This window comes from Lampetra planeri, chromosome 35, assembly GCF_965212315.1.
Source record: "Lampetra planeri chromosome 35, kcLamPlan1.2.h2, whole genome shotgun sequence".
Classification (NCBI taxonomy): domain Eukaryota; kingdom Metazoa; phylum Chordata; class Hyperoartia; order Petromyzontiformes; family Petromyzontidae; genus Lampetra; species Lampetra planeri.
In genome coordinates, this window is record NC_136141.1 from 5,670,087 (window position 1) to 5,686,765 (window position 16,679).

General features: G+C 42.1%; 56 non-coding genes across 56 annotated transcripts; all 56 read left to right on the plus strand.

Moving 5' to 3' along the window:
• The first annotated feature begins 24 nt into the window (after positions 1 to 24).
• Positions 25 to 97, plus strand: TRNAV-AAC (transfer RNA valine (anticodon AAC)). Its single transcript has one exon. It is a non-coding gene; the product is annotated as a tRNA-Val (tRNA).
• A 362-nt stretch (positions 98 to 459) lies between these two features.
• On the plus strand, positions 460 to 532 carry TRNAV-CAC (transfer RNA valine (anticodon CAC)). Its single transcript has one exon. It is a non-coding gene; the product is annotated as a tRNA-Val (tRNA).
• A 145-nt stretch (positions 533 to 677) lies between these two features.
• On the plus strand, positions 678 to 750 carry TRNAV-CAC (transfer RNA valine (anticodon CAC)). The gene has a single exon. It is a non-coding gene; the product is annotated as a tRNA-Val (tRNA).
• A 145-nt stretch (positions 751 to 895) lies between these two features.
• TRNAV-CAC (transfer RNA valine (anticodon CAC)) lies at positions 896 to 968 on the plus strand. Its single transcript has one exon. It is a non-coding gene; the product is annotated as a tRNA-Val (tRNA).
• A 145-nt stretch (positions 969 to 1,113) lies between these two features.
• On the plus strand, positions 1,114 to 1,186 carry TRNAV-CAC (transfer RNA valine (anticodon CAC)). The gene has a single exon. It is a non-coding gene; the product is annotated as a tRNA-Val (tRNA).
• Positions 1,187 to 1,551: 365 nt separating this feature from the next.
• On the plus strand, positions 1,552 to 1,624 carry TRNAV-AAC (transfer RNA valine (anticodon AAC)). The gene has a single exon. It is a non-coding gene; the product is annotated as a tRNA-Val (tRNA).
• A 347-nt stretch (positions 1,625 to 1,971) lies between these two features.
• Positions 1,972 to 2,044, plus strand: TRNAV-UAC (transfer RNA valine (anticodon UAC)). The gene has a single exon. It is a non-coding gene; the product is annotated as a tRNA-Val (tRNA).
• A 145-nt stretch (positions 2,045 to 2,189) lies between these two features.
• On the plus strand, positions 2,190 to 2,262 carry TRNAV-CAC (transfer RNA valine (anticodon CAC)). The gene has a single exon. It is a non-coding gene; the product is annotated as a tRNA-Val (tRNA).
• A 144-nt stretch (positions 2,263 to 2,406) lies between these two features.
• TRNAV-AAC (transfer RNA valine (anticodon AAC)) lies at positions 2,407 to 2,479 on the plus strand. Its single transcript has one exon. It is a non-coding gene; the product is annotated as a tRNA-Val (tRNA).
• A 362-nt stretch (positions 2,480 to 2,841) lies between these two features.
• Positions 2,842 to 2,914, plus strand: TRNAV-CAC (transfer RNA valine (anticodon CAC)). Its single transcript has one exon. It is a non-coding gene; the product is annotated as a tRNA-Val (tRNA).
• A 145-nt stretch (positions 2,915 to 3,059) lies between these two features.
• Positions 3,060 to 3,132, plus strand: TRNAV-CAC (transfer RNA valine (anticodon CAC)). Its single transcript has one exon. It is a non-coding gene; the product is annotated as a tRNA-Val (tRNA).
• Positions 3,133 to 3,277: 145 nt separating this feature from the next.
• TRNAV-CAC (transfer RNA valine (anticodon CAC)) lies at positions 3,278 to 3,350 on the plus strand. Its single transcript has one exon. It is a non-coding gene; the product is annotated as a tRNA-Val (tRNA).
• A 145-nt stretch (positions 3,351 to 3,495) lies between these two features.
• Positions 3,496 to 3,568, plus strand: TRNAV-CAC (transfer RNA valine (anticodon CAC)). The gene has a single exon. It is a non-coding gene; the product is annotated as a tRNA-Val (tRNA).
• Positions 3,569 to 3,713: 145 nt separating this feature from the next.
• Positions 3,714 to 3,786, plus strand: TRNAV-UAC (transfer RNA valine (anticodon UAC)). Its single transcript has one exon. It is a non-coding gene; the product is annotated as a tRNA-Val (tRNA).
• Positions 3,787 to 3,930: 144 nt separating this feature from the next.
• Positions 3,931 to 4,003, plus strand: TRNAV-AAC (transfer RNA valine (anticodon AAC)). Its single transcript has one exon. It is a non-coding gene; the product is annotated as a tRNA-Val (tRNA).
• A 362-nt stretch (positions 4,004 to 4,365) lies between these two features.
• TRNAV-CAC (transfer RNA valine (anticodon CAC)) lies at positions 4,366 to 4,438 on the plus strand. The gene has a single exon. It is a non-coding gene; the product is annotated as a tRNA-Val (tRNA).
• A 145-nt stretch (positions 4,439 to 4,583) lies between these two features.
• On the plus strand, positions 4,584 to 4,656 carry TRNAV-CAC (transfer RNA valine (anticodon CAC)). The gene has a single exon. It is a non-coding gene; the product is annotated as a tRNA-Val (tRNA).
• A 145-nt stretch (positions 4,657 to 4,801) lies between these two features.
• TRNAV-CAC (transfer RNA valine (anticodon CAC)) lies at positions 4,802 to 4,874 on the plus strand. Its single transcript has one exon. It is a non-coding gene; the product is annotated as a tRNA-Val (tRNA).
• Positions 4,875 to 5,237: 363 nt separating this feature from the next.
• Positions 5,238 to 5,310, plus strand: TRNAV-AAC (transfer RNA valine (anticodon AAC)). Its single transcript has one exon. It is a non-coding gene; the product is annotated as a tRNA-Val (tRNA).
• Positions 5,311 to 5,455: 145 nt separating this feature from the next.
• Positions 5,456 to 5,528, plus strand: TRNAV-CAC (transfer RNA valine (anticodon CAC)). Its single transcript has one exon. It is a non-coding gene; the product is annotated as a tRNA-Val (tRNA).
• Positions 5,529 to 5,673: 145 nt separating this feature from the next.
• On the plus strand, positions 5,674 to 5,746 carry TRNAV-CAC (transfer RNA valine (anticodon CAC)). Its single transcript has one exon. It is a non-coding gene; the product is annotated as a tRNA-Val (tRNA).
• Positions 5,747 to 5,891: 145 nt separating this feature from the next.
• Positions 5,892 to 5,964, plus strand: TRNAV-UAC (transfer RNA valine (anticodon UAC)). The gene has a single exon. It is a non-coding gene; the product is annotated as a tRNA-Val (tRNA).
• Positions 5,965 to 6,328: 364 nt separating this feature from the next.
• Positions 6,329 to 6,401, plus strand: TRNAV-CAC (transfer RNA valine (anticodon CAC)). Its single transcript has one exon. It is a non-coding gene; the product is annotated as a tRNA-Val (tRNA).
• A 145-nt stretch (positions 6,402 to 6,546) lies between these two features.
• TRNAV-UAC (transfer RNA valine (anticodon UAC)) lies at positions 6,547 to 6,619 on the plus strand. Its single transcript has one exon. It is a non-coding gene; the product is annotated as a tRNA-Val (tRNA).
• A 144-nt stretch (positions 6,620 to 6,763) lies between these two features.
• TRNAV-AAC (transfer RNA valine (anticodon AAC)) lies at positions 6,764 to 6,836 on the plus strand. Its single transcript has one exon. It is a non-coding gene; the product is annotated as a tRNA-Val (tRNA).
• A 362-nt stretch (positions 6,837 to 7,198) lies between these two features.
• On the plus strand, positions 7,199 to 7,271 carry TRNAV-CAC (transfer RNA valine (anticodon CAC)). The gene has a single exon. It is a non-coding gene; the product is annotated as a tRNA-Val (tRNA).
• Positions 7,272 to 7,618: 347 nt separating this feature from the next.
• TRNAV-UAC (transfer RNA valine (anticodon UAC)) lies at positions 7,619 to 7,691 on the plus strand. Its single transcript has one exon. It is a non-coding gene; the product is annotated as a tRNA-Val (tRNA).
• A 145-nt stretch (positions 7,692 to 7,836) lies between these two features.
• Positions 7,837 to 7,909, plus strand: TRNAV-CAC (transfer RNA valine (anticodon CAC)). Its single transcript has one exon. It is a non-coding gene; the product is annotated as a tRNA-Val (tRNA).
• A 145-nt stretch (positions 7,910 to 8,054) lies between these two features.
• Positions 8,055 to 8,127, plus strand: TRNAV-UAC (transfer RNA valine (anticodon UAC)). The gene has a single exon. It is a non-coding gene; the product is annotated as a tRNA-Val (tRNA).
• Positions 8,128 to 8,271: 144 nt separating this feature from the next.
• Positions 8,272 to 8,344, plus strand: TRNAV-AAC (transfer RNA valine (anticodon AAC)). Its single transcript has one exon. It is a non-coding gene; the product is annotated as a tRNA-Val (tRNA).
• Positions 8,345 to 8,489: 145 nt separating this feature from the next.
• TRNAV-CAC (transfer RNA valine (anticodon CAC)) lies at positions 8,490 to 8,562 on the plus strand. The gene has a single exon. It is a non-coding gene; the product is annotated as a tRNA-Val (tRNA).
• A 145-nt stretch (positions 8,563 to 8,707) lies between these two features.
• On the plus strand, positions 8,708 to 8,780 carry TRNAV-CAC (transfer RNA valine (anticodon CAC)). The gene has a single exon. It is a non-coding gene; the product is annotated as a tRNA-Val (tRNA).
• A 145-nt stretch (positions 8,781 to 8,925) lies between these two features.
• On the plus strand, positions 8,926 to 8,998 carry TRNAV-CAC (transfer RNA valine (anticodon CAC)). The gene has a single exon. It is a non-coding gene; the product is annotated as a tRNA-Val (tRNA).
• Positions 8,999 to 9,143: 145 nt separating this feature from the next.
• TRNAV-UAC (transfer RNA valine (anticodon UAC)) lies at positions 9,144 to 9,216 on the plus strand. Its single transcript has one exon. It is a non-coding gene; the product is annotated as a tRNA-Val (tRNA).
• Positions 9,217 to 9,360: 144 nt separating this feature from the next.
• Positions 9,361 to 9,433, plus strand: TRNAV-AAC (transfer RNA valine (anticodon AAC)). Its single transcript has one exon. It is a non-coding gene; the product is annotated as a tRNA-Val (tRNA).
• A 362-nt stretch (positions 9,434 to 9,795) lies between these two features.
• On the plus strand, positions 9,796 to 9,869 carry TRNAV-CAC (transfer RNA valine (anticodon CAC)). The gene has a single exon. It is a non-coding gene; the product is annotated as a tRNA-Val (tRNA).
• Positions 9,870 to 10,014: 145 nt separating this feature from the next.
• Positions 10,015 to 10,087, plus strand: TRNAV-CAC (transfer RNA valine (anticodon CAC)). The gene has a single exon. It is a non-coding gene; the product is annotated as a tRNA-Val (tRNA).
• A 145-nt stretch (positions 10,088 to 10,232) lies between these two features.
• Positions 10,233 to 10,305, plus strand: TRNAV-CAC (transfer RNA valine (anticodon CAC)). The gene has a single exon. It is a non-coding gene; the product is annotated as a tRNA-Val (tRNA).
• A 362-nt stretch (positions 10,306 to 10,667) lies between these two features.
• Positions 10,668 to 10,740, plus strand: TRNAV-AAC (transfer RNA valine (anticodon AAC)). Its single transcript has one exon. It is a non-coding gene; the product is annotated as a tRNA-Val (tRNA).
• Positions 10,741 to 10,885: 145 nt separating this feature from the next.
• TRNAV-CAC (transfer RNA valine (anticodon CAC)) lies at positions 10,886 to 10,958 on the plus strand. Its single transcript has one exon. It is a non-coding gene; the product is annotated as a tRNA-Val (tRNA).
• Positions 10,959 to 11,103: 145 nt separating this feature from the next.
• TRNAV-CAC (transfer RNA valine (anticodon CAC)) lies at positions 11,104 to 11,176 on the plus strand. The gene has a single exon. It is a non-coding gene; the product is annotated as a tRNA-Val (tRNA).
• Positions 11,177 to 11,321: 145 nt separating this feature from the next.
• On the plus strand, positions 11,322 to 11,394 carry TRNAV-CAC (transfer RNA valine (anticodon CAC)). Its single transcript has one exon. It is a non-coding gene; the product is annotated as a tRNA-Val (tRNA).
• A 144-nt stretch (positions 11,395 to 11,538) lies between these two features.
• On the plus strand, positions 11,539 to 11,611 carry TRNAV-CAC (transfer RNA valine (anticodon CAC)). Its single transcript has one exon. It is a non-coding gene; the product is annotated as a tRNA-Val (tRNA).
• A 364-nt stretch (positions 11,612 to 11,975) lies between these two features.
• On the plus strand, positions 11,976 to 12,048 carry TRNAA-CGC (transfer RNA alanine (anticodon CGC)). Its single transcript has one exon. It is a non-coding gene; the product is annotated as a tRNA-Ala (tRNA).
• A 145-nt stretch (positions 12,049 to 12,193) lies between these two features.
• Positions 12,194 to 12,266, plus strand: TRNAV-CAC (transfer RNA valine (anticodon CAC)). The gene has a single exon. It is a non-coding gene; the product is annotated as a tRNA-Val (tRNA).
• A 145-nt stretch (positions 12,267 to 12,411) lies between these two features.
• TRNAV-CAC (transfer RNA valine (anticodon CAC)) lies at positions 12,412 to 12,484 on the plus strand. Its single transcript has one exon. It is a non-coding gene; the product is annotated as a tRNA-Val (tRNA).
• A 145-nt stretch (positions 12,485 to 12,629) lies between these two features.
• On the plus strand, positions 12,630 to 12,702 carry TRNAV-CAC (transfer RNA valine (anticodon CAC)). Its single transcript has one exon. It is a non-coding gene; the product is annotated as a tRNA-Val (tRNA).
• Positions 12,703 to 13,065: 363 nt separating this feature from the next.
• Positions 13,066 to 13,138, plus strand: TRNAV-AAC (transfer RNA valine (anticodon AAC)). Its single transcript has one exon. It is a non-coding gene; the product is annotated as a tRNA-Val (tRNA).
• A 145-nt stretch (positions 13,139 to 13,283) lies between these two features.
• Positions 13,284 to 13,356, plus strand: TRNAV-CAC (transfer RNA valine (anticodon CAC)). The gene has a single exon. It is a non-coding gene; the product is annotated as a tRNA-Val (tRNA).
• Positions 13,357 to 13,501: 145 nt separating this feature from the next.
• On the plus strand, positions 13,502 to 13,574 carry TRNAV-CAC (transfer RNA valine (anticodon CAC)). The gene has a single exon. It is a non-coding gene; the product is annotated as a tRNA-Val (tRNA).
• A 363-nt stretch (positions 13,575 to 13,937) lies between these two features.
• On the plus strand, positions 13,938 to 14,010 carry TRNAV-CAC (transfer RNA valine (anticodon CAC)). The gene has a single exon. It is a non-coding gene; the product is annotated as a tRNA-Val (tRNA).
• A 145-nt stretch (positions 14,011 to 14,155) lies between these two features.
• Positions 14,156 to 14,228, plus strand: TRNAV-CAC (transfer RNA valine (anticodon CAC)). The gene has a single exon. It is a non-coding gene; the product is annotated as a tRNA-Val (tRNA).
• A 146-nt stretch (positions 14,229 to 14,374) lies between these two features.
• Positions 14,375 to 14,447, plus strand: TRNAV-CAC (transfer RNA valine (anticodon CAC)). Its single transcript has one exon. It is a non-coding gene; the product is annotated as a tRNA-Val (tRNA).
• An 800-nt stretch (positions 14,448 to 15,247) lies between these two features.
• Positions 15,248 to 15,320, plus strand: TRNAV-CAC (transfer RNA valine (anticodon CAC)). Its single transcript has one exon. It is a non-coding gene; the product is annotated as a tRNA-Val (tRNA).
• Positions 15,321 to 15,898: 578 nt separating this feature from the next.
• On the plus strand, positions 15,899 to 15,971 carry TRNAV-CAC (transfer RNA valine (anticodon CAC)). Its single transcript has one exon. It is a non-coding gene; the product is annotated as a tRNA-Val (tRNA).
• Positions 15,972 to 16,116: 145 nt separating this feature from the next.
• TRNAV-CAC (transfer RNA valine (anticodon CAC)) lies at positions 16,117 to 16,189 on the plus strand. The gene has a single exon. It is a non-coding gene; the product is annotated as a tRNA-Val (tRNA).
• Positions 16,190 to 16,679: the final 490 nt, after the last annotated feature.

Here is a 16,679-nt window from a genome sequence, read left to right on the forward strand (position 1 = left end):
GCAACTTCACAGGTTTGACAAGAAGTTTCCGTAGTGTAGTGGTTATCACGTTCGCCTAACACGCGAAAGGTCCCCGGTTCGAAACCGGGCGGAAACATTTAACGTAAAACCAAAAAAATCGTGTTTTATTTAAAGTGCACGTAAAATGTGCCTTCGTGAACTTGATGAGTTCATCATTCTTGACTGTTGGCATAGGTCTATACCAGTGAAGTGTGTTGCAACTTCACAGGTTTGCCAAGCAGTTTCCGTAGTGTAGTGGTTATCACGTTCGCCTCACACACGAAAGGTGCCCGGTTTGAAACCGGGCGGAAACATTTCACGTAAAACCAAAAAAAATCGTGTTTTATTTAAAGTGCACGTAAAATGTGCCTTCATGAACTTGATGAGTTCATCATTCTTGACTGTTGGCATAGGTCTATACCAGTGAAGTGTGTTGCAACTTAGCATTTAGGACAAGCAGTTTCCGTAGTGTAGTGGTTATCACGTTCGCCTCACACGCGAAAGGTCCCCGGTTCGAAACCGGGCGGAAACATTTTACGTAAAACCAAAAAAAATCGTGTTTTATTTAAAGTGCACGTAAAATGTGCCTTCATGAACTTGATGAGTTCATCATTCTTGACTGTTGGCATAGGTCTATACCAGTGAAGTGTGTTGCAACTTAGCATTTAGGACAAGCAGTTTCCGTAGTGTAGTGGTTATCACGTTCGCCTCACACGCGAAAGGTCCCCGGTTCGAAACCGGGCGGAAACATTTTACGTAAAACCAACAAAAATCGTGTTTTATTTAAAGTGCAAGTAAAATGTGCCCTCATGAAGGTGATGAATTCATCATTCTTCACTGTTGGCATAGGTCTATACCAGTGAAGTGTGTTGCAACTTCACAGGTTTGCCAAGCAGTTTCCGTAGTGTAGTGGTTATCATGTTCGCCTCACACGCGAAAGGTCCCCGGTTTGAAACCGGGCGGAAACATTTTACGTAAAACCAAAAAAAATCGTGTTTTATTTAAAGTGCACGTAAAATGTGCCTTCATGAACTTGATGAGTTCATCATTCTTGACTGTGGGCATAGGTCTATACCAGTGAAGTGTGTTGCAATTTAGCATTTAGGACAAGCAGTTTCCGTAGTGTAGTGGTTATCACGTTCGCCTCACACGCGAAAGGTCCCCGGTTCGAAACCGGGCGGAAACATTTTACGTAAAACCAACAAAAATCGTGTTTTATTTAAAGTGCATGTAAAATGTGCACCCTCATGAAGGTGATGAATTCATCATTCTTCACTGTTGGCATAGGTCTATACCAGTGAAGTGTGTTGCAACTTAGCATTTAGGACAAGCAGTTACCGTAGTGTAGTGGTTATCATGTTCGCCTCACACGCGAAAGGTCCCCGGTTTGAAACCGGGCGGAAACATTTTTCGTAAAACCAAAAAAATCCGTGTTTTATTTAAAGTGCACGTAAAATGTGCCTTCGTGAACTTGATGAGTTCATCATTCTTGACTGTTGGCATAGGTCTATACCAGTGAAGTGTTTTGCAGCTTCACAGGTTTGACAAGAAGTTTCCGTAGTGTAGTGGTTATCACGTTCGCCTAACACGCGAAAGGTCCCCGGTTCGAAACCGGGCGGAAACATTTTACGTAAAACCAAAAAAAATCGTGTTTTATTTAAAGTGCACGTAAAATGTGCCTTCATGAACTTGATGAGTTCATCATTCTTGAATGTTGGCATAGGTCTATACCAGTGAACTGAGTTGCAACTTAGCAAGTAGGACAAGCAGTTTCCATAGTGTCGTGGTTATCACGTTCGCCTCACACGTGAAACTGGGTGGAAACATTTTACGTAAAACCCCAAAAACTCGTGTTTTATTTAGAGTGCACGTAAAATGTGCCCTCATGAAGGTCATGAATTCATCATTCTTCACTGTTGGCATAGGTCTATACCAGTGAAGTGTGTTGCAACTTAGCAAGTAAGACAAGCAGTTTCCGTAGTGTAGTGGTTATCACGTTCGCTTTACACGCGAAAGGTCCCCGGTTCGAAACTGGGCGGAAACATTTTACGTAAAACCAAAGAAATTGGTGTTTTATTTAAAGTGCACGTAAAATGTGCCTTCATGAACTTGATGAGTTCATCATTCTTGAATGTTGGCATAGGTCTATACCAGTGAACTGAGTTGCAACTTAGCAAGTCGGACAAGCAGTTTCCGTAGTGTAGTGGTTATCACGTTCGCCTCACACGCGAAAGGTCCCCGGTTCGAAACCGGGCGGAAACATTTAACGTAAAACCAAAAAAATCGTGTTTTATTTAAAGTGCATGTAAAATGTGCCTTCATGAACTTGATCAGTTCATCATTGTGCATTGTTGGCATAGGTCTATACCAGTGAAGTGTTTTGCAACTTCACAGGTTTGACAAGAAGTTTCCGTAGTGTAGTGGTTATCACGTTCGCCTAACACGCGAAAAGTCCCTGGTTCGAAACCGGGCGGAAACATTTAACGTAAAACCAAAAAAATCGTGTTTTATTTAAAGTGCACGTAAAATGTGCCTTCGTGAACTTGATGAGTTCATCATTCTTGACTGTTGGCATAGGTCTATACCAGTGAAGTGTGTTGCAACTTCACAGGTTTGCCAAGCAGTTTTCGTAGTGTAGTGGTTATCACGTTCGCCTCACACACGAAAGGTGCCCGGTTTGAAACCGGGCGGAAACATTTCACGTAAAGCCAAAAAAAATCGTGTTTTATTTAAAGTGCACGTAAAATGTGCCTTCATGAACTTGATGAGTTCATCATTCTTGACTGTTGGCATAGGTTTATACCAGTGAAGTGTGTTGCAACTTAGCATTTAGGACAAGCAGTTTCCGTAGTGTAGTGGTTATCACGTTCGCCTCACACGCGAAAGGTCCCCGGTTCGAAACCGGGCGGAAACATTTTACGTAAAACCAACAAAAATCGTGTTTTATTTAAAGTGCAAGTAAAATGTGCCCTCATGAAGGTGATGAATTCATCATTCTTCACTGTTGGCATAGGTCTATACCAGTGAAGTGTGTTGCAACTTCACAGATTTGCCAAGCAGTTTCCGTAGTGTAGTGGTTATCATGTTCGCCTCACACGTGAAAGGTCCCCGGTTTGAAACCGGGCGGAAACATTTTACGTAAAACCAAAAAAAATCGTGTTTTATTTAAAGTGCACGTAAAATGTGCCTTCATGAACTTGATGAGTTCATCATTCTTCACTGTTGACATAGGTCTATACCAGTGAAGTGTGTTGCAACTTCACAGGTTTGCCAAGCAGTTTCCGTAGTGTAGTGGTTATCATGTTCGCCTCACACGCGAATGGTCCCCGGTTTGAAACCGGGCGGAAACATTTTACGTAAAACCAAAAAAAATCGTGTTTTATTTAAAGTGCACGTAAAATGTGCCTTCATGAACTTGATGAGTTCATCATTCTTGACTGTGGGCATAGGTCTATACCAGTGAAGTGTGTTGCAACTTAGCATTTAGGACAAGCAGTTTCCGTAGTGTAGTGGTTATCACGTTCGCCTCACACGCGAAAGGTCCCCGGTTCGAAACCGGGCGGAAGCATTTTACGTAAAACCAAAAAAAATCGTGTTTTATTTAAAGTTCACGTAAAATGTGCCCTCATGAAGGTGATGAATTCATCATTCTTCACTGTTGGCATAGGTCTATACCAGTGAAGTGTGTTGCAACTTCACAGGTTTGCCAAGCAGTTTCCGTAGTGTAGTGGTTATCACGTTTGCTTTACACGCGAAAGGTCCCCGGTTCAAAACCGGGTGGAAACATTTAATGTAAAACCAAAAAAATCGTGTTTTATTTAAAGTGCATGTAAAATGTGCCTTCATGAACTTGATCAGTTCATCATTGTGCATTGTTGGCATAGGTCTATACCAGTGAAGTGTTTTGCAACTTCACAGGTTTGACAAGAAGTTTCCGTAGTGTAGTGGTTATCACGTTCGCCTAACACGCGAAAGGTCCCTGGTTCGAAACCGGGCGGAAACATTTAACGTAAAACCAAAAAAATCGTGTTTTATTTAAAGTGCACGTAAAATGTGCCTTCGTGAACTTGATGAGTTCATCATTCTTGACTGTTGGCATAGGTCTATACCAGTGAAGTGTGTTGCAACTTCACAGGTTTGCCAAGCAGTTTCCGTAGTGTAGTGGTTATCACGTTCGCCTCACACACGAAAGGTGCCCGGTTTGAAACCGGGCGGAAACATTTCACGTTAGGCCAAAAAAAATCGTGTTTTATTTAAAGTGCACGTAAAATGTGCCTTCATGAACTTGATGAGTTCATCATTCTTGACTGTTGGCATAGGTTTATACCAGTGAAGTGTGTTGCAACTTAGCATTTAGGACAAGCAGTTTCCGTAGTGTAGTGGTTATCACGTTCGCCTCACACGCGAAAGGTCCCCGGTTCGAAACCGGGCGGAAACATTTTACGTAAAACCAACAAAAATCGTGTTTTATTTAAAGTGCAAGTAAAATGTGCCCTCATGAAGGTGATGAATTCATCATTCTTCACTGTTGGCATAGGTCTATACCAGTGAAGTGTGTTGCAACTTCACAGGTTTGCCAAGCAGTTTCCGTAGTGTAGTGGTTATCATGTTCGCCTCACACGCGAAAGGTCCCCGGTTTGAAACCGGGCGGAAACATTTTACGTAAAACCAAAAAAAATCGTGTTTTATTTAAAGTGCACGTAAAATGTGCCTTCATGAACTTGATGAGTTCATCATTCTTGACTGTGGGCATAGGTCTATACCAGTGAAGTGTGTTGCAACTTAGCATTTAGGACAAGCAGTTTCCGTAGTGTAGTGGTTATCACGTTCGCCTCACACGCGAAAGGTCCCCGGTTCGAAACCGGGCGGAAACATTTTACGTAAAACCAACAAAAATCGTGTTTTATTTAAAGTGCATGTAAAATGTGCCCTCATGAAGGTGATGAATTCATCATTCTTCACTGTTGGCATAGGTCTATACCAGTGAAGTGTGTTGCAACTTAGCATTTAGGACAAGCAGTTACCGTAGTGTAGTGGTTATCATGTTCGCCTCACACGCGAATGGTCCCCGGTTTGAAACCGGGCGGAAACATTTTTCGTAAAACCAAAAAAATCCGTGTTTTATTTAAAGTGCACGTAAAATGTGCCTTCGTGAACTTGATGAGTTCATCATTCTTGACTGTTGGCATAGGTCTATACCAGTGAAGTGTTTTGCAACTTCACAGGTTTGACAAGAAGTTTCCGTAGTGTAGTGGTTATCACGTTCGCCTAACACGCGAAAGGTCCCCGGTTCGAAACCGGGCGGAAACATTTTACGTAAAACCAAAAAAATCCGTGTTTTATTTAAAGTGCACGTAAAATGTGCCTTCATGAACTTGATGAGTTCATCATTCTTGACTGTTGGCATAGGTCTATACCAGTGAAGTGTGTTGCAACTTAGCATTCAGGACAAGCAGTTTCCGTAGTGTAGTGGTTATCACGTTCGCCTCACACGCGAAAGGTTCCCGGTTCGAAACCGGGTGGAAACATTTTACGTAAAACCAACAAAAATCGTGTTTTATTTAAAGTGCATGTAAAATGTGCCCTCATGAAGGTGATGATTTCATCATTCTTCACTGTTGGAATAGGTCTATACCAGTGAAGTGTGTTGCAACTTCACAGGTTTGCCAAGCAGTTTCCGTAGTGTAGTGTTTATCACGTTTGCCTCACACGCAAAAGGTCCCCGGTTCGAAACCAGGCGGAAACATTTAAAGTAAAACCAAAAAATATGGTGTTTTTTTTAAAGTTCACGTAAAATGTGCCTTCATGAACTTGATGAGTTCATCATTCTGCATTGTTGGCATAGGTCTATACCAGTGAAGTGTTTTGCAACTTCACAGGTGTGCCAAGCAGTTTCCGTAGTGTAGTGGTTATCACGTTCGCTTTACACGCGAAAGGTCCCCGGTTCGAAACTCGGCGGAAGCATTTTAAGTAAAACCAAAAAAAAATCGTGTTCTTTTTAAAGTTCACGTAAAATGTGCCTTCATGAACTTGATGAGTTCATCATTCTGCATTGTTGGCATAGGTCTATACCAGTGAAGTGTGTTGCAACTTAACAGGGTGGACACGCATTTTCCGTAGTGTAGTGGTTATCACATTTGCCTCACACGCGAAAGGTCCCCGGATCGACACCGGGCGGAAACATTTTACGTGAAACCAAAAAAAATCGTGTTTTATTTAAAGTGCACGTAAAATGTGCCTTCATGAACTTGATGAGTTCATCATTCTTGACTGTTGGCATAGGTCTATACCAGTGAAGTGTGTTGCAACTTAGCATTTAGGACAAGCAGTTTCCGTAGTGTAGTGGTTATCACGTTCGCCTCACACGCGAAAGGTCCCCGGTTCGAAACCGGGCGGAAACATTTTACGTAAAACCAAAAAAAATCGTGTTTTATTTAAAGTTCACGTAAAATGTGCCCTCATGAAGGTGATGAATTCATCATTCTTCACTGTTGGCATAGGTCTATACCAGTGAAGTGTGTTGCAACTTCACAGGTTTGCCAAGCAGTTTCCGTAGTGTAGTGGTTATCACGTTTGCTTTACACGCGAAAGGTCCCCGGTTCAAAACCGGGTGGAAACATTTAACGTAAAACCAAAAAAATCGTGTTTTATTTAAAGTGCATGTAAAATGTGCCTTCATGAACTTGATCAGTTCATCATTGTGCATTGTTGGCATAGGTCTATACCAGTGAAGTGTTTTGCAACTTCACAGGTTTGACAAGAAGTTTCCGTAGTGTAGTGGTTATCACGTTCGCCTAACACGCGAAAGGTCCCTGGTTCGAAACCGGGCGGAAACATTTAACGTAAAACCAAAAAAATCGTGTTTTATTTAAAGTGCACGTAAAATGTGCCTTCGTGAACTTGATGAGTTCATCATTCTTGACTGTTGGCATAGGTCTATACCAGTGAAGTGTGTTGCAACTTCACAGGTTTGCCAAGCAGTTTCCGTAGTGTAGTGGTTATCACGTTCGCCTCACACACGAAAGGTGCCCGGTTTGAAACCGGGCGGAAACATTTCACGTAAAGCCAAAAAAAATCGTGTTTTATTTAAAGTGCACGTAAAATGTGCCCTCATGAAGGTGATGAATTCATCATTCTTCACTGTTGGCATAGGTCTATACCAGTGAAGTGTGTTGCAACTTCACAGGTTTGCCAAGCAGTTTCGGTAGTGTAGTGGTTATCATGTTCGCCTCACACGCGAAAGGTCCCCGGTTTGAAACCGGGCGGAAACATTTTACGTAAAACCAAAAAAAATCGTGTTTTATTTAAAGTGCACGTAAAATGTGCCTTCATGAACTTGATGAGTTCATCATTCTTGAATGTTGGCATAGGTCTATACCAGTGAACTGAGTTGCAACTTAGCAAGTAGGACAAGCAGTTTCCATAGTGTCGTGGTTATCACGTTCGCCTCACACGTGAAACTGGGTGGAAACATTTTACGTAAAACCCCAAAAACTCGTGTTTTATTTAGAGTGCACGTAAAATGTGCCCTCATGAAGGTCATGAATTCATCATTCTTCACTGTTGGCATAGGTCTATACCAGTGAAGTGTGTTGCAACTTAGCAAGTAAGACAAGCAGTTTCCGTAGTGTAGTGGTTATCACGTTCGCTTTACACGCGAAAGGTCCCCGGTTCGAAACCGGGCGGAAACATTTTACGTAAAACTAAAGAAATTGGTGTTTTATTTAAAGTGCACGTAAAATGTGCCTTCATGAACTTGATGAGTTCATCATTCTTGAATGTTGGCATAGGTCTATGCCAGTGAACTGAGTTGCAACTTAGCAAGTAGGACAAGCAGTTTCCGTAGTGTAGTGGTTATCACGTTCGCCTCACACGAGAAAGGTCCCCGGTTCGAAACCGGGCGGAAACATTTTACGTAAAACCAAAAAAAATCGTGTTTTATTTAAAGTTCACGTAAAATGTGCCCTCATGAAGGTGATGAATTCATCATTCTTCACTGTTGGCATAGGTCTATACCAGTGAAGTGTGTTGCAACTTCACAGGTTTGCCAAGCAGTTTCCGTAGTGTAGTGGTTATCACGTTTGCTTTACACGCGAAAGGTCCCCGGTTCAAAACCGGGTGGAAACATTTAACGTAAAACCAAAAAAATCGTGTTTTATTTAAAGTGCATGTAAAATGTGCCTTCATGAACTTGATCAGTTCATCATTGTGCATTGTTGGCATAGGTCTATACCAGTGAAGTGTTTTGCAACTTCACAGGTTTGACAAGAAGTTTCCGTAGTGTAGTGGTTATCACGTTCGCCTAACACGCGAAAGGTCACTGGTTCGAAACCGGGCGGAAACATTTAACGTAAAGCCAAAAAAAATCGTGTTTTATTTAAAGTGCACGTAAAATGTGCCTTCATGAACTTGATGAGTTCATCATTCTTGACTGTTGGCATAGGTTTATACCAGTGAAGTGTGTTGCAACTTAGCATTTAGGACAAGCAGTTTCCGTAGTGTAGTGGTTATCACGTTCGCCTCACACGCGAAAGATCCCCGGTTCGAAACCGGGCGGAAACATTTTACGTAAAACCAACAAAAATCGTGTTTTATTTAAAGTGCAAGTAAAATGTGCCCTCATGAAGGTGATGAATTCATCATTCTTCACTGTTGGCATAGGTCTATACCAGTGAAGTGTGTTGCAACTTCACAGGTTTGCCAAGCAGTTTCCGTAGTGTAGTGGTTATCATGTTCGCCTCACACGCGAAAGGTCCCCGGTTTGAAACCGGGCGGAAACATTTTACGTAAAACCAAAAAAAATCGTGTTTTATTTAAAGTGCACGTAAAATGTGCCTTCATGAACTTGATGAGTTCATCATTCTTGACTGTGGGCATAGGTCTATACCAGTGAAGTGTGTTGCAACTTAGCATTTAGGACAAGCAGTTTCCGTAGTGTAGTGGTTATCACGTTCGCCTCACACGCGAAAGGTCCCCGGTTCGAAACCGGGCGGAAACATTTTACGTAAAACCAAAAAAAATCGTGTTTTATTTAAAGTTCACGTAAAATGTGCCCTCATGAAGGTGATGAATTCATCATTCTTCACTGTTGGCATAGGTCTATACCAGTGAAGTGTGTTGCAACTTCACAGGTTTGCCAAGCAGTTTCCGTAGTGTAGTGGTTATCACGTTTGCTTTACACGCGAAAGGTCCCCGGTTCAAAACCGGGTGGAAACATTTAACGTAAAACCAAAAAAATCGTGTTTTATTTAAAGTGAATGTAAAATGTGCCTTCATGAACTTGATCAGTTCATCGTTGTGCATTGTTGGCATAGGTCTATACCAGTGAAGTGTTTTGCAACTTCACAGGTTTGACAAGAAGTTTCCGTAGTGTAGTGGTTATCACGTTCGCCTAACACGCGAAAGATCCCTGGTTCGAAACCGGGCGGAAACATTTAACGTAAAACCAAAAAAATCGTGTTTTATTTAAAGTGCACGTAAAATGTGCCTTCGTGAACTTGATGAGTTCATCATTCTTGACTGTTCGCATAGGTCTATACCAGTGAAGTGTGTTGCAACTTCACAGGTTTGCCAAGCAGTTTCCGTAGTGTAGTGGTTATCACGTTCGCCTCACACACGAAAGGTGCCCGGTTTGAAACCGGGCGGAAACATTTCACGTAAAGCCAAAAAAAATCGTGTTTTATTTAAAGTGCACGTAAAATGTGCCTTCATGAACTTGATGAGTTCATCATTCTTGACTGTTGGCATAGGTTTATACCAGTGAAGTGTGTTGCAACTTAGCATTTAGGACAAGCAGTTTCCGTAGTGTAGTGGTTATCACGTTCGCCTCACACGCGAAAGGTCCCCAGGTTCGAAACCGGGCGGAAACATTTTACGTAAAACCAACAAAAATCGTGTTTTATTTAAAGTGCAAGTAAAATGTGCCCTCATGAAGGTGATGAATTCATCATTCTTCACTGTTGGCATAGGTCTATACCAGTGAAGTGTGTTGCAACTTCACAGGTTTGCCAAGCAGTTTCCGTAGTGTAGTGGTTATCATGTTCGCCTCACACGCGAAAGGTTCCCGGTTTGAAACCGGGCGGAAACATTTTACGTAAAACCAAAAAAAATCGTGTTTTATTTAAAGTGCACGTAAAATGTGCCTTCATGAACTTGATGAGTTCATCATTCTTGACTGTGGGCATAGGTCTATACCAGTGAAGTGTGTTGCAACTTAGCATTTAGGACAAGCAGTTTCCGTAGTGTAGTGGTTATCACGTTCGCCTCACACGCGAAAGGTCCCCGGTTCGAAACCGGGCGGAAACATTTTACGTAAAACCAACAAAAATCGTGTTTTATTTAAAGTGCATGTAAAATGTGCCCTCATGAAGGTGATGAATTCATCATTCTTCACTGTTGGCATAGGTCTATACCAGTGAAGTGTGTTGAAACTTAGCATTTAGGACAAGCAGTTACCGTAGTGTAGTGGTTATCATGTTCGCCTCACACGCGAATGGTCCCCGGTTTGAAACCGGGCGGAAACATTTTTCGTAAAACCAAAAAATCCGTGTTTTATTTAAAGTGCACGTAAAATGTGCCTTCGTGAACTTGATGAGTTCATCATTCTTGACTGTTGGCATAGGTCTATACCAGTGAAGTGTTTTGCAACTTCACAGGTTTGGCAAGAAGTTTCCGTAGTGTAGTGGTTATCACGTTCGCCTAACACGCGAAAGGTCCCCGGTTCGAAACCGGGTGGAAACATTTTACGTAAAACCAAAAAAATCCGTGTTTTATTTAAAGTGCACGTAAAATGTGCCTTCATGAACTTGATGAGTTCATCATTCTTGACTGTTGGCATAGGTCTATACCAGTGAAGTGTGTTGCAACTTAGCATTCAGGACAAGCAGTTTCCGTAGTGTAATGGTTATCATGTTCGCCTCACACGCGAAAGGTCCCCGGTTCGAAACCGGGTGGAAACATTGTACTTAAAACCAACAAAAATCGTGTTTTATTTAAAGTGCACGTAAAATGTGCCCTCATGAAGGTGATGAATTCATCATTCTTCACTGTTGGCATAGGTCTATACCAGTGAAGTGTGTTGCAACTTCACAGGTTTCCCAAGCAGTTTCCGTAGTGTAGTGGTTATCATGTTCGCCTCACACGCGAAAGGTCCCCGGTTTGAAACCGGGCGGAAACATTTTACGTAAAACCAAAAAAAATCGTGTTTTATTTAAAGTGCACGTAAAATGTGCCTTCATGAACTTGATGAGTTCATCATTCTTGACTGTGGGCATAGGTCTATACCAGTGAAGTGTGTTGCAACTTAGCATTTAGGACAAGCAGTTTCCGTAGTGTAGTGGTTATCACGTTCGCCTCACACGCGAAAGGTTCCCGGTTCGAAACCGGGCGAAAACATTTTACGTAAAACCAACAAAAATCGTGTTTTATTTAAAGTGCATGTAAATGTGCCCTCATGAAGGTGATGATTTCATCATTCTTCACTGTTGGCATAGGTCTATACCAGTGAAGTGTGTTGCAACTTCACAGGTTTGCCAAGCAGTTTTCGTAGTGTAGTGGTTATCACGTTTGCCTCACACGCAAAAGGTCCCCGGTTCGAAACCAGGCGGAAACATTTAAAGTAAAACCAAAAAATATGGTGTTTTTTTTAAAGTTCACGTAAAATGTGCCTTCATGAACTTGATGAGTTCATCATTCTGCATTGTTGGCATAGGTCTATACCAGTGAAGTGTTTTGCAACTTCACAGGTGTGCCAAGCAGTTTCCGTAGTGTAGTGGTTATCACCTTAGCTTTACACGCGAAAGGTCCCCGGTTCGAAACTCGGCGGAAGCATTTTAAGTAAAACCAAAAAAAAATCGTGTTCTTTTTAAAGTTCACGTAAAATGTGCCTTCATGAACTTGATGAGTTCATCATTCTGCATTGTTGGCATAGGTCTATACCAGTGAAGTGTGTTGCAACTTAACAGGGTGGACACGCATTTTCCGTAGTGTAGTGGTTATCACGTTTGCCTCGCACGCGAAAGGTCCCCGGATCGACACCGGGCGGAAACATTTTACGTGAAACCAAAAAAAATCGTGTTTTATTTAAAGTGCACGTAAAATGTGCCTTCATGAACTTGATGAGTTCATCATTCTTGACTGTTGGCATAGGTCTATACCAGTGAAGTGTGTTGCAACTTAGCATTTAGGACAAGCAGTTTCCGTAGTGTAGTGGTTATCACGTTCGCCTCACACGCGAATGGTCCCCGGTTCGAAACCGGGCGGAAACATTTTACGTAAAACCAACAAAAATCGTGTTTTATTTAAAGTGCACGTAAAATGTGCCCTCATGAAGGTGATGAATTCATCATTCTTCACTGTTGGCATAGGTCTATACCAGTGAAGTGTGTTGCAACTTCACAGGTGTGCCAAGCAGTTTCCGTAGTGTAGTGGTTATCATGTTCGCCTCACACGCGAAAAGTCCCCGGTTAGAAACCGGGCGGAAACATTTTAAGTAAAACCAAAAAAAATCGTGTTTTATTTAAAGTGCACGTAAAATGTGCCTTCATGAACTTGATGAGTTCATCATTCTTGACTGTTGGCATAGGTCTATACCAGTGAAGTGTGTTGCAACTTAGCATTTAGGACAAGCACTTTCCGTAGTGTAGTGGTTATCATGTTCGCCTCACACGCGAAAGGTCCCCGGTTCGAAACCGGGCGGAAACATTTTAAGCAAAACCAACAAAAATCGTGTTTTATTTAAAGTGCATGTAAAATGTGCCCTCATGAAGGTGATGAATTCATCATTCTTCACTGTTGGCATAGGTCTATACCAGTAAAGTGTGTTGCAACTTAGCATTTAGGACAAGCAGTTACCGTAGTGTAGTGGTTATCATGTTCGCCTCACACGCGAAAGGTCCCCGGTTTGAAACCGGGCGGAAACATTTTTCGTAAAACCAAAAAAATCCGTGTTTTATTTAAATTGCACGTAAAATGTGCCTTCGTGAACTTGATGAGTTCATCATTCTTGACTGTTGGCATAGGTCTATACCAGTGAAGTGTTTTGCAACTTCACAGGTGTGACAAGAAGTTTCCGTAGTGTAGTGGTTATCACGTTCGCCTAACACGCGAAAGGTCCCCGGTTCGAAACCGGGCGGAAACATTTTACGTAAAACCAAAAAAATCCGTGTTTTATTTAAAGTGCACGTAAAATGTGCCTTCATGAACTTGATGAGTTCATCATTCTTGACTGTGGGCATAGGTCTATACCAGTGAAGTGTGTTGCAACTTCACAGGTTTGCCAAGCAGTTTCCGTAGTGTAGTGGTTATCATGTTCGCCTCACACGCGAAAGGTCCCCGGTTTGAAACCGGGCGGAAACATTTTACGTAAAACCAAAAAAAATCGTGTTTTATTTAAAGTGCACGTAAAATGTGCCTTCATGAACTTGATGAGTTCATCATTCTTGACTGTGGGCATAGGTCTATACCAGTGAAGTGTGTTGCAACTTAGCATTTAGGACAAGCAGTTTCCGTAGTGTAGTGGTTATCACGTTCGCCTCACACGCGAAAGGTCCCTGGTTTGAAACCGGGCGGAAACATTTTACGTAAAACCAACAAAAATCGTGTTTTATTTAAAGTGCATGTAAAATGTGCCCTCATGAAGGTGATGAATTCATCATTCTTCAATGTTGGCATAGGTCTATACCAGTGAAGTGTGTTGCAACTTAGCATTTAGGACAAGCAGTTACCGTAGTGTAGTGGTTATCATGTTCGCCTCACACGCGAAAGGTCCCCGGTTTGAAACTGGGTGGAAACATTGTAGGTAAAACCAACAAAAATCGTGTTTTATTTAAAGTGCACGTAAAATGTGCCCTCATGAAGGTGATGAATTCATCATTCTTCACTGTTGGCATAGGTCTATACCAGTGAAGTGTGTTGCAACTTCACAGGTTTGCCAAGCAGTTTCCGTAGTGTAGTGGTTATCATGTTCGCCTCACACGCGAAAGGTCCCCGGTTTGAAACCGGGCGGAAACATTTTACATAAAACCAAAAAAAATCGTGTTTTATTTAAAGTGCACGTAAAATGTGCCTTCATGAACTCGATGAGTTCATCATTCTTGACTGTGGGCATAGGTCTATACCAGTGAAGTGTGTTGCAACTTAGCATTTAGGACAAGCAGTTTCCGTAGTGTAGTGGTTATCATGTTCGCCTCACACGCGAAAGGTCCCCGGTTTGAAACCGGGCGGAAACATTTTTCGTAAAACCAAAAGAATCCGTGTTTTATTTAAAGTGCACGTAAAATGTGCCTTTTTTGAACTTGATGAGTTCATCATTCTTGACTGTTGGCATAGGTCTATACCAGTGAAGTGTGTTGCAACTTAGCATTCAGGACAAGCAGTTTCCGTAGTGTAGTGGTTATCACGTTCGCCTCACACGCGAAAGGTCCCCGGTTCGAAACCGGGTGGAAACATTGTACGTAAAACCAACAAAAATCGTGTTTTATTTAAAGTGCACGTAAAATGTGCCCTCATGAAGGTGATGAATTCATCATTCTTCACTGTTGGCATAGGTCTATACCAGTGAAGTGTGTTGCAACTTCACAGGTTTGCCAAGCAGTTTCCGTAGTGTAGTGGTTATCACGTTCGCTTTACACGCGAAAGGTCCCTGGTGCGAAACTCGGCGGAAGCATTTTACGTAAAACCAAAAAAGAATCTTGTTTTTTTTAAAGTTCACGTAAAATGTGCCTTCATGAACTTGATGAGTTCATCATTCTGCATTGTTGGCATAGGTCTATACCAGTGAAGTGTGTTGCAACTTAACAGGGTGGACACGCGTTTTCTGTAGTGTAGTGGTTATCACGTTTGCCTCACACGCGAAAGATCCCCGGATCGAAACCGGGCGGAAACATTTTACGTGAAACCAAAAAAAAACGTGTTTTATTTAAAGTGCACGTAAAATGTGCCCTCATGAAGGTGATGAATTCATCATTCTTCACTGTTGGCATAGGTCTATACCAGTGAAGTGTGTTGCAACTTCATAGGTTTGCCAAGCAGTTTCCGTAGTGTAGTGGTTATCACGTTTGCCTCACACGCGAAAGGTCCCCGGTTAGAAACGGGGCGGAAACATTTTACGTAAAACCAAAAAAATCCGTGTTTTATTTAAAGTGCACGTAAAATGTGCCTTCATGAACTTGATGAGTTCATCATTCTTGACTGTTGGCATAGGTCTATAAAAGTGAAGTGTGTTGCAACTTAGCATTCAGGACAAGCAGTTTCCGTAGTGTAGTGGTTATCACGTTCGCCTCACACGCGAAAGGTCCCCGGTTCGAAACCGGGCGGAAACATTTTACGTAAAACCAAAAAAATCGTGTTTTATTTAAAGTGCACGTAAAATGTGCCCTCATGAAGGTGATGAATTCATCATTCTTCACTGTTGGCATAGGTCTATACCAGTGAAGTATGTTGCAACTTCACAGGTTTGCCAAGCAGTTTCCGTAGTGTAGTGGTTATCACGTTCGCCTCACACGCGAAAGGTCCCCGGTTTCAAACCGGGCAGAATCATTTTACGTAAAACCAAAAAAAATAGTGTTTTTTTTAAAGTTCACGTAAAATGTGCCTTCATGAACTTGATGAGTTCATCATTCTTGACTGTTGGCATAGGTCTATACCAGTGAAGTGTTTTGCAACTTAGCAAATAAGACAAGCAGTTTGCTTAGTGTAGTGGTTACCACGTTCGCTTTACACGCGAAAGGTCCCCGGTTCGAAACGGGCGGAAAAATTTAACGTAAAACCAAAAAAATCGTGTTTTATTTAAAGTGCACGTAAAATTTGCCCTCATAAAGGTGATGAATTCATCATTCTTCACTGTTGGCATAGGTCTATACCAGTGAAGTGTGTTGCAACTTAGCATTTAGGACAAGCAGTTTCCGTAGTGTAGTGGTTATCACGTTTGCCTCACACGCGAAAGGTCCTCGGTTCGAAACCGGGTGGAAACATTTCAAGTAAAACCAAAAAAAATCGTGTTTTATTTAAAGTGCACGTAAAATGTGCCCTCGTGAAGGTGATGAATTCATCATTCTTCACTGTTGGCATAGGTCTATACCAGTGAAGTGTGTTGCAACTTCACAGGTTTGCCAAGCAGTTTCCGTAGTGTAGTGGTTATCACGTTTGCCTCACACGCGAAAGGTCCCCGGTTCGGAACCGGGCGGAAACATGTTTTTAAATCCCAGTCTACATTGAACACTTGGATAATGGTTAGCGTAAACTAATAACCGAGCGGTCGTCAAAGAAGGGATCGCTAAAAAGACCAGTCGACCAGTTGAGATCACTTGGTGCTTGGCAGCACCGATGCATGGTTTGAGAGGGATGGCAATGTTTTTGGAGACAAAAGATTGGGCATTTGGCTGAAGATAATGCAAGGTATGGATGTTGTTGTAATTTGTTTCCACAGACAGTTCCCAACTTAAGAATGGCCGACTTCCATAAGATCTTTCCTTTTTAAACATCTGACTTGTGAACCGAGCTGTGGAACTATTTTGTTCAGAGAAGAAATCCTCCACGAGATGTAATGAGTCACAAGATCCCACGGTGTTGTGAAAGTGATTGCATGTGCGGGAAGTGGTCATGCAAATGGTTAGCATGCTGCCCCACGTTCGATTCCCACTCATGACCAACACCAGGTGATGATTATCTGAATGGTACCT